Genomic DNA, 13,324 nt, shown 5'->3' with positions numbered 1-13,324 from the left:
AGTTCCTTTAACGATAACAGACAAACCTTTTATTGGTTAACTGTTATACTTTTATTATTTACTTATTAGACTCTAATAAACATTTTGAGACCCGTTAGAACGTTTTGCAATGTGAATTGCACATTTGGGACCATATAGTTCACAAGGCACTTTTTAGGACCTATATAACTAATGTATAGTGCAAATGTTTTAGTTAAGTTCTTTTAACGATAACAGACAAACCTTTTATTGGTTAACTGTTATACTTTTATTTTTTACTTATTAGACTCTAATAAACATTTTGAGACACGTTAGAACTTTTTGCAATTTGAATTAAACGTTTGGCGCCATATAGTTCACAAGGCACTTTTTAGGACCTATATAACTAATGTATAGTGCAAATGTTTTAGTTAAGTTCCTTTAACGATAACAGACAAACCTTTTATTGGTTAACTGTTATACTTTTATTATTTACTTATTAGTCTCTAATAAACATTTTGAGACCCGTTAGAATGTTTTGCAATGTGAATTGCACATTTGGGACCATATAGTTCACAAGGCACTTTTTAGGACCTATATAACTAATGTATAGTGCAAATGTTTTAGTTAAGTTCTTTTAACGATAACAGACAAACCTTTTATAGGTTAACTGTTATACTTTTATTATTTACTTATTAGACTCTAATAAACATTTTGAGACCCGTTAGAACTTTTTGCAATGTGAATTAAACATTTGGCACCATATAGTTCACAAGGCACTTTTTAGGATCTATATAACTAATGTATAGTGCAAATGTTTTAGTTAAGTTCTTTTAACGATAACAGACAAACCTTTTATTGGTTAACTGTTATACTTTTATTATTTACTTATTAGACTCTAATAAACTATTTGAGACCTGTTAGAACGTTTTGCAATGTGAATTGCACATTTGGGACGATATAATTCACAAAGCACTTTTTAGGACCTATATAACTAATGTATAGTGCAAATGTTTTAGTTAAGTTCTTTTAACGATAACAGACAAACCTTTTATTAGTTAACTGTTATACTTTTATTATTTACTTATTAGACTCTAATAAACATTTTGAGACCCGTTAGAACTTTTTGCAATGTGAATTAAACATTTGGCACCATATAGTTCACAAGGCACTTTTTAGGACCTATATAACTAATGTATAGTGCAAATGTTTTAGTTAAGTTCTTTTAACGATAACAGACAAACCTTTTATTGGTTAATTGTTATACTTTTATTATTTACTTATTAGACTCTAATAAACATTTTGAGACCCGTTAGAACTTTTTGCAATGTGAATTAAACATTTGGCACCATATAGTTCACAAGGCACTTTTTAGGATCTATATAACTAATGTATAGTGCAAATGTTTTAGTTAAGTTCTTTTAACGATAACAGACAAACCTTTTATTGGTTAACTGTTATACTTTTATTATTTACTTATTAGTATCTTATAAACATTTTGAGACCCGTTAGAACTTTTTGCAATGTGAATTGCACATTTGGCACCATATAGTTCACAATGAACTTTTAGGACCTATATAACTAATGTATAGTGCAAATGTTTTAGTTAAGTTCTTTTAACGATAACAGACAAACCTTTTATTGGTTAACTGTTATACTTTTATTATTTACTTATTAGACTCTAATAAACATTTTGAGACCCGTTAGAACTTTTTGCAAAGTGAATTAAACATTTGGCACCATATAGTTCACAAGGCACTTTTTAGGACCTATATAACTAATGTTTAGTGCAAATGTTTTAGTTAAGTTCTTTTAACGATAACAGACAAACCTTTTATTGGTTAACTGTTATACTTTTATTATTTACTTATTAGTATCTAATAAACATTTTGAGACCCGTTAGAACTTTTTGCAATTTGAATTAAACATTTTGGCACCATATAGTTCACAAGGCACTTTTTAGGACCTATATAACTAATGTATAGTGCAAATGTTTTAGTTAAGTTCTTTTAACGATAACAGACAAACATTTTATTGGTTAACTGTTATACTTTTATTATTTACTTATTAGACTCTAATAAACATTTTGAGACCCGTTAGAACTTTTTGCAATGTGAATTAAACATTTGGCACCATATAGATCACAAGGCACTTTTTAGGACCTATATAACTAATGTATAGTGCAAATGTTTTAGTTAAGTTCTTTTAATGATAACAGACAAACCTTTTATTGGTTAACTGTTATACTTTTATTATTTACTTATTAGTATCTAATAAACATTTTGAGACCCGTTAGAACTTTTTGCAATTTGAATTAAACATTTGGCACCATATAGTTCACAAGGCAATTTTTAGGATCTATATAACTAATGTATAGTGCAAATGTTTTAGTTAAGTTCTTTTAACGATAACAGACAAACCTTTTATTGATTAACTGTTATACTTTTATTATTTACTTTTTAGTATCTTATAAACATTTTGAGACCCGTTAGAACTTTTTGCAATGTGAATTAAACATTTGGCACCATATAGTTCACAAGGCACTTTTAGGACCTATATAACTAATGTATAGTGCAAATGTTTTAGTTAAGTTCTTTTAACGATAACAGACAAACCTTTTATTGGTTAACTGTTATACTTTTATTATTTACTTATTAGACTCTAATAAACATTTTGAGACCCGTTAGAACGTTTTGCAATGTGAATTAAACATTTGGCACCATATAGTTCACAAGGCACTTTTTAGGACCTATATAACTAATGTATAGTGCAAATGTTTTAGTTAAGTTCTTTTAACGATAACAGACAAACCTTTTATTGGTTAACTGTTATACTTTTATTATTTACTTATTAGACTCTAATAAACTATTTGAGACCTGTTAGAACGTTTTGCAATGTGAATTGCACATTTGGGACGATATAATTCACAAAGCACTTTTTAGGACCTATATAACTAATGTATAGTGCAAATGTTTTAGTTAAGTTCTTTTAACGATAACAGACAAACCTTTTATTGGTTAACTGTTATACTTTTATTTTTTACTTATTAGACTCTAATAAACATTTTGAGACACGTTAGAACTTTTTGCAATGTGAATTAAACGATTGGCGCCATATAGTTCACAAGGCACTTTTTAGGACCTATATAACTAATGTATAGTGCAAATGTTTTAGTTAAGTTCCTTTAACGATAACAGACAAACCTTTTATTGGTTAACTGTTATACTTTTATTATTTACTTATTAGACTCTAATAAACATTTTGAGACCCGTTAGAACGTTTTGCAATGTGAATTGCACATTTGGGACCATATAGTTCACAAGGCACTTTTTAGGACCTATATAACTAATGTATAGTGCAAATGTTTTAGTTAAGTTCTTTTAACGATAACAGACAAACCTTTTATTGGTTAACTGTTATACTTTTATTATTTACTTATTAGACTCTAATAAACATTTTGAGACCCGTTAGAACTTTTTGCAATTTGAATTAAACATTTGGCACCATATAGTTCACAAGGCACTTTTTAGGATCTATATAACTAATGTATAGTGCAAATGTTTTAGTTAAGTTCTTTTAACGATAACAGACAAACCTTTTATTGGTTAACTGTTATACTTTTATTATTTACTTATTGGTATCTTATAAACATTTTGAGACCCGTTAGAACTTTTTGCAATGTGAATTAAACATTTGGCACCATATAGTTCACAATGAACTTTTAGGACCTATATAACTAATGTATAGTGCAAATGTTTTAGTTAAGTTCTTTTAACGATAACAGACAAACCTTTTATTGGTTAACTGTTATACTTTTATTATTTACTTATTAGACTCTAATAAACATTTTGAGACCCGTTAGAACTTTTTGCAATGTGAATTAAACATTTGGCACCATATAGTTCACAAGGCACTTTTTAGGACCTATATAACTAATGTATAGTGCAAATGTTTTAGTTAAGTTCTTTTAACGATAACAGACAAACCTTTTATTGGTTAACTGTTATACTTTTATTATTTACTTATTAGTATCTAATAAACATTTTGAGACCCGTTAGAACTTTTTGCAATGTGAATTAAACATTTGGCACCATATAGTTCACAAGGCACTTTTTAGGACCTATATAACTAATGTATAGTGCAAATGTTTTAGTTAAGTTCTTTTAACGATAACAGACAAACCTTTTATTGGTTAACTGTTATACTTTTATTATTTACTTATTAGACTCTAATAAACATTTTGAGACCCGTTAGAACTTTTTGCAATGTGAATTAAACATTTGGCACCATATAGTTCACAAGGCACTTTTTAGGACCTATATAACTAATGTATAGTGCAAATGTTTTAGTTAAGTTCTTTTAACGATAACAAACAAATCTTTTATTGGTTAACTGTTATACTTTTATTATTTACTTATCAGTCTCTAATAAACATTTTGAGACCCGTTATAACTTTTTGCAATGTGAATTAAACATTTGGCACCATATAGTTCACAAGGCACTTTTAGGACCTATATAATTAATTTATAGTGAAAATGTTTTAGTTAAGTTCTTTTAACGATAACAGACAAACCTTTTATTGGTTAACTGTCATACTTTAATATTTACTTATTAGACTCTAATAAACATTTTGGGACCCTTTAGAACTTTTTGCAATGTGAATTAAACATTTGGCACCATATAGTTCACAAGGCACTTTTTAGGACCTATATAACTAATGTATAGTGCAAATGTTTTAGTTAAGTTCTTTTAACGATAACAGACAAACCTTTTATTTGTTAATTGTTATACTTTTATTATTTACTTATTATACTCTAATAAACATTTTGAGACCCGTTAGAACTTTTTGCAATGTGAATTAAACATTTGGCACCATATAGTTCACAAGGCACTTTTTAGGACCTATATAACTAATGTTTAGTGCAAATGTTTTAGTTAAGTTCTTTTAACGATAACAGACAAACCTTTTATTGGTTAATTGTTATACTTTTATTATTTACTTATTAGTATCTAATAAACATTTTGAGACCCGTTAGAACTTTTTGCAATGTGAATTAAACATTTGGCACCATATAGTTCACAAGGCACTTTTTAGGACCTATATAACTAATGTATAGTGCAAATGTTTTAGTTAAGTTCTTTTAACGATAACAGACAAACCTTTTATTGGTTAACTGTTATACTTTTATTATTTACTTATTAGACTCTAATAAACATTTTGAGACCCGTTAGAACTTTTTGCAATGTGAATTAAACATTTGGCGCCATATAGTTCACAAGGCACTTTTTAGGACCTATATAACTAATGTATAGTGCAAATGTTTTAGTTAAGTTCCTTTAACGATAACAGACAAACCTTTTATTGGTTAACTGTTATACTTTTATTATTTACTTATTAGACTCTAATAAAAATTTTGAGACCCGTTAGAACGTTTTGCAATGTGAATTGCACATTTGGGACCATATAGTTCACAAGGCACTTTTTAGGACCTATATAACTAATGTATAGTGCAAATGTTTTAGTTAAGTTCTTTTAACGATAACAGACAAACCTTTTATAGGTTAACTGTTATACTTTTATTATTTACTTATTAGACTCTAATAAACATTTTGAGACCCGTTAGAACTTTTTGCAATGTGAATTAAACATTTGGCACCATATAGTTCACAAGGCACTTTTTAGGACCTATATAACTAATGCATAGTGCAAATGTTTTAGTTAAGTTCTTTTAACGATAACAGACAAACCTTTTATTGGTTAACTGTTATACTTTTATTATTTACTTATTAGTATCTAATAAACATTTTGAGACCCGTTAGAACTTTTTGCAATGTGAATTAAACATTTGGCACCATATAGTTCACAAGGCACTTTTTAGGACCTATATAACTAATGCATAGTGCAAATGTTTTAGTTAAGTTCTTTTAACGATAACAGACAAACCTTTTATTGGTTAACTGTTATACTTTTATTATTTACTTATTAGACTCTAATAAACATTTTGAGACCCGTTAGAACTTTTTGCAATGTGAATTAAACATTTGGCACCATATAGTTCACAAGGCACTTTTTAGGACCTATATAACTAATGTATAGTGCAAATGTTTTAGTTAAGTTCTTTTAACGATAACAGACAAATCTTTTATTGGTTAACTGTTATACTTTTATTATTTACTTATCAGTCTCTAATAAACATTTTGAGACCCGTTAGAACTTTTTGCAATTTGAATTAAACATTTGGCACCATATAGTTCACAAGGTACTTTTAGGACCTATAAAACTAATGTATAGTGCAAATGTTTTAGTTAAGTTCTTTTAACGATAACAGACAAACCTTTTATTGGTTAACTGTCATACTTTTATTATTTACTTATTAGACTCTAATAAACCTTTTGAGACCCGTTAAAACTTTTTGCAATGTGAATTAAACATTTGGCACCAAATAGTTCACAAGGCACTTTTTAGGACCTATATAACTAATGTATAGTGCAAATGTTTTAGTTAAGTTCTTTTAACGATAACAGACAAACCTTTTATTGGTTAATTGTTATACTTTTATTATTTACTTATTAGACTCTAATAAACATTTTGAGACCCGTTATAACTTTTTGCAATGTGAATTAAACATTTGGCACCATATAGTTCACAAGGCACTTTTTAGGACCTATATAACTAATGTATAGTGCAAATGTTTTAGTTAAGTTCTTTTAACGATAACAGACAAACCTTTTATTGGTTAACTGTTATACTTTTATTATTTACTTATTAGACTCTAATAAACATTTTGAGACCCGTTAGAACTTTTTGCAATGTGAATTAAACATTTGGCGCCATATAGTTCACAAGGCACTTTTTAGGACCTATATAACTAATGTATAGTGCAAATGTTTTAGTTAAGTTCCTTTAACGATAACAGACAAACCTTTTATTGGTTAACTGTTATACTTTTATTATTTACTTATTAGACTCTAATAAACATTTTGAGACCCGTTAGAACGTTTTGCAATGTGAATTGCACATTTGGGACCATATAGTTCACAAGGCACTTTTTAGGACCTATATAACTAATGTATAGTGCAAATGTTTTAGTTAAGTTCTTTTAACGATAACAGACAAACCTTTTATTGGTTAACTGTTATACTTTTATTATTTACTTATTAGACTCTAATAAACATTTTGAGACCCGTTAGAACTTTTTGCAATGTGAATTAAACATTTGGCACCATATAGTTCACAAGGCACTTTTTAGGACCTATATAACTAATGCATAGTGCAAATGTTTTAGTTAAGTTCTTTTAACGATAACAGACAAACCTTTTATTGGTTAACTGTTATACTTTTATTATTTACTTATTAGACTCTAATAAACATTTTGAGACCCGTTAGAACTTTTTGCAATGTGAATTAAACATTTGGCACCATATAGTTCACAAGGCACTTTTTAGGACCTATATAACTAATGTATAGTGCAAATGTTTTAGTTAAGTTCTTTTAACGATAACAGACAAATCTTTTATTGGTTAACTGTTATACTTTTATTATTTACTTATCAGTCTCTAATAAACATTTTGAGACCCGTTAGAACTTTTTGCAATTTGAATTAAACATTTGGCACCATATAGTTCACAAGGTACTTTTAGGACCTATAAAACTAATGTATAGTGCAAATGTTTTAGTTAAGTTCTTTTAACGATAACAGACAAACCTTTTATTGGTTAACTGTCATACTTTTATTATTTACTTATTAGACTCTAATAAACATTTTGAGACCCGTTAAAACTTTTTGCAATGTGAATTAAACATTTGGCACCAAATAGTTCACAAGGCACTTTTTAGGACCTATATAACTAATGTATAGTGCAAATGTTTTAGTTAAGTTCTTTTAACGATAACAGACAAACCTTTTATTGGTTAATTGTTATACTTTTATTATTTACTTATTAGACTCTAATAAACATTTTGAGACCCGTTATAACTTTTTGCAATGTGAATTAAACATTTGGCACCATATAGTTCACAAGGCACTTTTTAGGACCTATATAACTAATGTATAGTGCAAATGTTTTAGTTAAGTTCTTTTAACGATAACAGACAAACCTTTTATTGGTTAACTGTTATACTTTTATTATTTACTTATTAGACTCTAATAAACATTTTGAGACCCGTTAGAACTTTTTGCAATGTGAATTAAACATTTGGCGCCATATAGTTCACAAGGCACTTTTTAGGACCTATATAACTAATGTATAGTGCAAATGTTTTAGTTAAGTTCCTTTAACGATAACAGACAAACCTTTTATTGGTTAACTGTTATACTTTTATTATTTAGTTATTAGACTCTAATAAACATTTTGAGACCCGTTAGAACGTTTTGCAATGTGAATTGCACATTTGGGACCATATAGTTCACAAGGCACTTTTTAGGACCTATATAACTAATGTATAGTGCAAATGTTTTAGTTAAGTTCTTTTAACGATAACAGACAAACCTTTTATTGGTTAACTGTTATACTTTTATTATTTACTTATTAGTATCTAATAAACATTTTGAGACCCGTTAGAACTTTTTGCAATGTGAATTAAACATTTGGCGCCATATAGTTCACAAGGCACTTTTTAGGACCTATATAACTAATGTATAGTGCAAATGTTTTAGTTAAGTTCCTTTAACGATAACAGACAAACCTTTTATTGGTTAACTGTTATACTTTTATTATTTACTTATTAGACTCTAATAAACATTTTGAGACCCGTTAGAACGTTTTGCAATGTGAATTGCACATTTGGGACCATATAGTTCACAAGGCACTTTTTAGGACCTATATAACTAATGTATAGTGCAAATGTTTTAGTTAAGTTCTTTTAACGATAACAGACAAACCTTTTATTGGTTAACTGTTATACTTTTATTATTTACTTATTAGTATCTAATAAACATTTTGAGACCCGTTAGAACTTTTTGCAATGTGAATTAAACATTTGGCACCATATAGTTCACAAGGCACTTTTTAGGACCTATATAACTAATGCATAGTGCAAATGTTTTAGTTAAGTTCTTTTAACGATAACAGACAAACCTTTTATTGGTTAACTGTTATACTTTTATTATTTACTTATTAGACTCTAATAAACATTTTGAGACCCGTTAGAACTTTTTGCAATGTGAATTAAACATTTGGCACCATATAGTTCACAAGGCACTTTTTAGGACCTATATAACTAATGTATAGTGCAAATGTTTTAGTTAAGTTCTTTTAACGATAACAGACAAACCTTTTATTGGTTAACTGTTATACTTTTATTATTTACTTATCAGTCTCTAATAAACATTTTGAGACCCGTTAGAAGTTTTTGCAATTTGAATTAAACATTTGGCACCATATAGTTCACAAGGTACTTTTAGGACCTATAAAACTAATGTATAGTGCAAATGTTTTAGTTAAGTTCTTTTAACGATAACAGACAAACCTTTTATTGGTTAACTGTCATACTTTTATTATTTACTTATTAGACTCTAATAAACATTTTGAGACCCGTTAAAACTTTTTGCAATGTGAATTAAACATTTGGCACCAAATAGTTCACAAGGCACTTTTTAGGACCTATATAACTAATGTATAGTGCAAATGTTTTAGTTAAGTTCTTTTAACGATAACAGACAAACCTTTTATTGGTTAATTGTTATACTTTTATTATTTACTTATTAGACTCTAATAAACATTTTGAGACCCGTTAGAACTTTTTGCAATGTGAATTAAACATTTGGCACCATATAGTTCACAAGGCACTTTTTAGGACCTATATAACTAATGTATAGTGCAAATGTTTTAGTTAAGTTCTTTTAACGATAACAGACAAACCTTTTATTGGTTAACTGTTATACTTTTATTATTTACTTATTAGACTCTAATAAACATTTTGAGACCCGTTAGAACTTTTTGCAATGTGAATTAAACATTTGGCACCATATAGTTCACAAGGCACTTTTAGGACCTATATAACTAATGTATAGTGCAAATGTTTTAGTTAAGTTCTTTTAACGATAACAGACAAACCTTTTATTGGTTAACTGTCATACTTTTAATATTTACTTATTAGACTCTAATAAACATTTTGGGACCCGTTAGAACTTTTTGCAATGTGAATTAAACATTTGGCACCTTATAGTTCACAAGGCACTTTTTAGGACCTATATAACTAATGTATAGTGCAAATGTTTTAGTTAAGTTCTTTTAACGATAACAGACAAACCTTTTATTGGTTAATTGTTATACTTTTATTATTTACTTATTAGACTCTAATAAACATTTTGAGACCCGTTAGAACTTTTTGCAATGTGAATTAAACATTTGGCACCATATAGTTCACAAAGCACTTTTTAGAATCTATATAACTAATGTATAGTGCAAATGTTTTAGTTAAGTTCTTTTAACGATAACAGACAAACCTTTTATTGGTTGACTGTTATACTTTTATTATTTACTTTCTAGTATCTTATAAACATTTTGAGACCCGTTAGAACTTTTTGCAATGTGAATTAAACATTTGGCACCATATAGTTCACAAGGCACTTTTAGGACCTATATAACTAATGTATAGTGCAAATGTTTTAGTTAAGTTCTTTTAACGATAACAGACAAACCTTTTATTGGTTAACTGTTATACTTTTATTATTTACTTATTAGACTCTAATAAACATTTTGAGACCCGTTAGAACTTTTTGCAATGTGAATTAAACATTTGGCACCATATAGTTCACAAGGCACTTTTTAGGACCTATATAACTAATGTATAGTGCAAATGTTTTAGTTAAGTTCTTTTAACGATAACAGACAAATCTTTTATTGGTTAACTGTTATACTTTTATTATTTACTTATCAGTCTCTAATAAACATTTTGAGACCCGTTAGAACTTTTTGCAATTTGAATTAAACATTTGGCACCATATAGTTCACAAGGTACTTTTAGGACCTATAAAACTAATGTATAGTGCAAATGTTTTAGTTAAGTTCTTTTAACGATAACAGACAAACCTTTTATTGGTTAACTGTCATACTTTTATTATTTACTTATTAGACTCTAATAAACATTTTGAGACCCGTTAAAACTTTTTGCAATGTGAATTAAACATTTGGCACCAAATAGTTCACAAGGCACTTTTTAGGACCTATATAACTAATGTATAGTGCAAATGTTTTAGTTAAGTTCTTTTAACGATAACAGACAAACCTTTTATTGGTTAATTGTTATACTTTTATTATTTACTTATTAGACTCTAATAAACATTTTGAGACCCGTTATAACTTTTTGCAATGTGAATTAAACATTTGGCACCATATAGTTCACAAGGCACTTTTTAGGACCTATATAACTAATGTATAGTGCAAATGTTTTAGTTAAGTTCTTTTAACGATAACAGACAAACCTTTTATTGGTTAACTGTTATACTTTTATTATTTACTTATTAGACTCTAATAAACATTTTGAGACCCGTTAGAACTTTTTGCAATGTGAATTAAACATTTGGCGCCATATAGTTCACAAGGCACTTTTTAGGACCTATATAACTAATGTATAGTGCAAATGTTTTAGTTAAGTTCCTTTAACGATAACAGACAAACCTTTTATTGGTTAACTGTTATACTTTTATTATTTACTTATTAGACTCTAATAAACATTTTGAGACCCGTTAGAACGTTTTGCAATGTGAATTGCACATTTGGGACCATATAGTTCACAAGGCACTTTTTAGGACCTATATAACTAATGTATAGTGCAAATGTTTTAGTTAAGTTCTTTTAACGATAACAGACAAACCTTTTATTGGTTAACTGTTATACTTTTATTATTTACTTATTAGTATCTAATAAACATTTTGAGACCCGTTAGAACTTTTTGCAATGTGAATTAAACATTTGGCGCCATATAGTTCACAAGGCACTTTTTAGGACCTATATAACTAATGTATAGTGCAAATGTTTTAGTTAAGTTCCTTTAACGATAACAGACAAACCTTTTATTGGTTAACTGTTATACTTTTATTATTTACTTATTAGACTCTAATAAACATTTTGAGACCCGTTAGAACGTTTTGCAATGTGAATTGCACATTTGGGACCATATAGTTCACAAGGCACTTTTTAGGACCTATATAACTAATGTATAGTGCAAATGTTTTAGTTAAGTTCTTTTAACGATAACAGACAAACCTTTTATTGGTTAACTGTTATACTTTTATTATTTACTTATTAGTATCTAATAAACATTTTGAGACCCGTTAGAACTTTTTGCAATGTGAATTAAACATTTGGCACCATATAGTTCACAAGGCACTTTTTAGGACCTATATAACTAATGCATAGTGCAAATGTTTTAGTTAAGTTCTTTTAACGATAACAGACAAACCTTTTATTGGTTAACTGTTATACTTTTATTATTTACTTATTAGACTCTAATAAACATTTTGAGACCCGTTAGAACTTTTTGCAATGTGAATTAAACATTTGGCACCATATAGTTCACAAGGCACTTTTTAGGACCTATATAACTAATGTATAGTGCAAATGTTTTAGTTAAGTTCTTTTAACGATAACAGACAAACCTTTTATTGGTTAACTGTTATACTTTTATTATTTACTTATCAGTCTCTAATAAACATTTTGAGACCCGTTAGAACTTTTTGCAATTTGAATTAAACATTTGGCACCATATAGTTCACAAGGTACTTTTAGGACCTATAAAACTAATGTATAGTGCAAATGTTTTAGTTAAGTTCTTTTAACGATAACAGACAAACCTTTTATTGGTTAACTGTCATACTTTTATTATTTACTTATTAGACTCTAATAAACATTTTGAGACCCGTTAAAACTTTTTGCAATGTGAATTAAACATTTGGCACCAAATAGTTCACAAGGCACTTTTTAGGACCTATATAACTAATGTATAGTGCAAATGTTTTAGTTAAGTTCTTTTAACGATAACAGACAAACCTTTTATTGGTTAATTGTTATACTTTTATTATTTACTTATTAGACTCTAATAAACATTTTGAGACCCGTTAGAACTTTTTGCAATGTGAATTAAACATTTGGCACCATATAGTTCACAAGGCACTTTTTAGGACCTATATAACTAATGTATAGTGCAAATGTTTTAGTTAAGTTCTTTTAACGATAACAGACAAACCTTTTATTGGTTAACTGTTATACTTTTATTATTTACTTATTAGACTCTAATAAACATTTTGAGACCCGTTAGAACTTTTTGCAATGTGAATTAAACATTTGGCACCATATAGTTCACAAGGCACTTTTAGGACCTATATAACTAATGTATAGTGCAAATGTTTTAGTTAAGTTCTTT

Source organism: Clavelina lepadiformis, chromosome 6 (assembly GCF_947623445.1).
Source record: "Clavelina lepadiformis chromosome 6, kaClaLepa1.1, whole genome shotgun sequence".
NCBI classification, from domain to species: domain Eukaryota; kingdom Metazoa; phylum Chordata; class Ascidiacea; order Aplousobranchia; family Clavelinidae; genus Clavelina; species Clavelina lepadiformis.
This window is presented reverse-complemented; position numbering follows the sequence as displayed.